Genomic DNA, 796 nt, shown 5'->3' with positions numbered 1-796 from the left:
TCATGGCTCCTGCCCATGACCCCATTCCTGCCCCAGGGACCATGGACGGACATGAGACTCTTGACTCAGCTGTCTTTTTGGCTTTAGTCTTAGGCACAGATTTATCCTCACTTCTGTTTCTTTTACCATCCCAGGAACAAGACTTTGCCTCGACTCCACCAGCAGCCTCCAGCTTGTCCTTGTTGCTGACCTTATGTCTAGCCCCACGCTCAAAACTGACATCTTTCTCACACTTAGATCTGAGTGCATTACTGTTCTCACTGTCAGCCCAAAACAAGGACCTTAAACTGATCTCCTCAATATCAGGGCTAGATGCTCTACTTAGCTCATCCTCATCTACATCTCCAGCCAAAGTCCAGGACCGCCCACTAGCCTCTGCCCCAGCCCCAAGCCTAGACCCTGTAGTGGCTACATCTCCATCCCACAGCCAAGACTCCTGCCTGGCCTCAGCTCCAGCCACAGCTCCAGACTCAGCTCCCAAACAGGAATCCATACAGACAGCCTCATCAGATTCCATCCAGGACCCAATATTGGCCTTGTTCTTGGCCCCAAATCTGGAATCAATGATGGCTTCTTTCCCAACTACTGAGCTGGATTTAATACTGGCTTCATTTTTATCCCCAGGACTAGATACAATACAAACTTTTTCCCCTCTCCAGAACCAAGACCCTGTGCTAGCCTCACTCCCAGCTCCAAACCAGGATCCCTCCCTGGCCTCCACCCCAGCACTTACCTGAGACTTTCTACTGGGCTGATCTCCAGGGCTTGTCCACGACCCTCCACTTGCCTGATGTTC

Source organism: Bison bison, unplaced genomic scaffold (genome assembly GCF_000754665.1).
Source record: "Bison bison bison isolate TAMUID 2011002044 unplaced genomic scaffold, Bison_UMD1.0 scf7180017847484, whole genome shotgun sequence".
Lineage (NCBI taxonomy): Eukaryota > Metazoa > Chordata > Mammalia > Artiodactyla > Bovidae > Bison > Bison bison.
The sequence above is the reverse complement of the archived record's forward strand: the minus strand, read 5'-3'. Positions refer to the sequence as shown.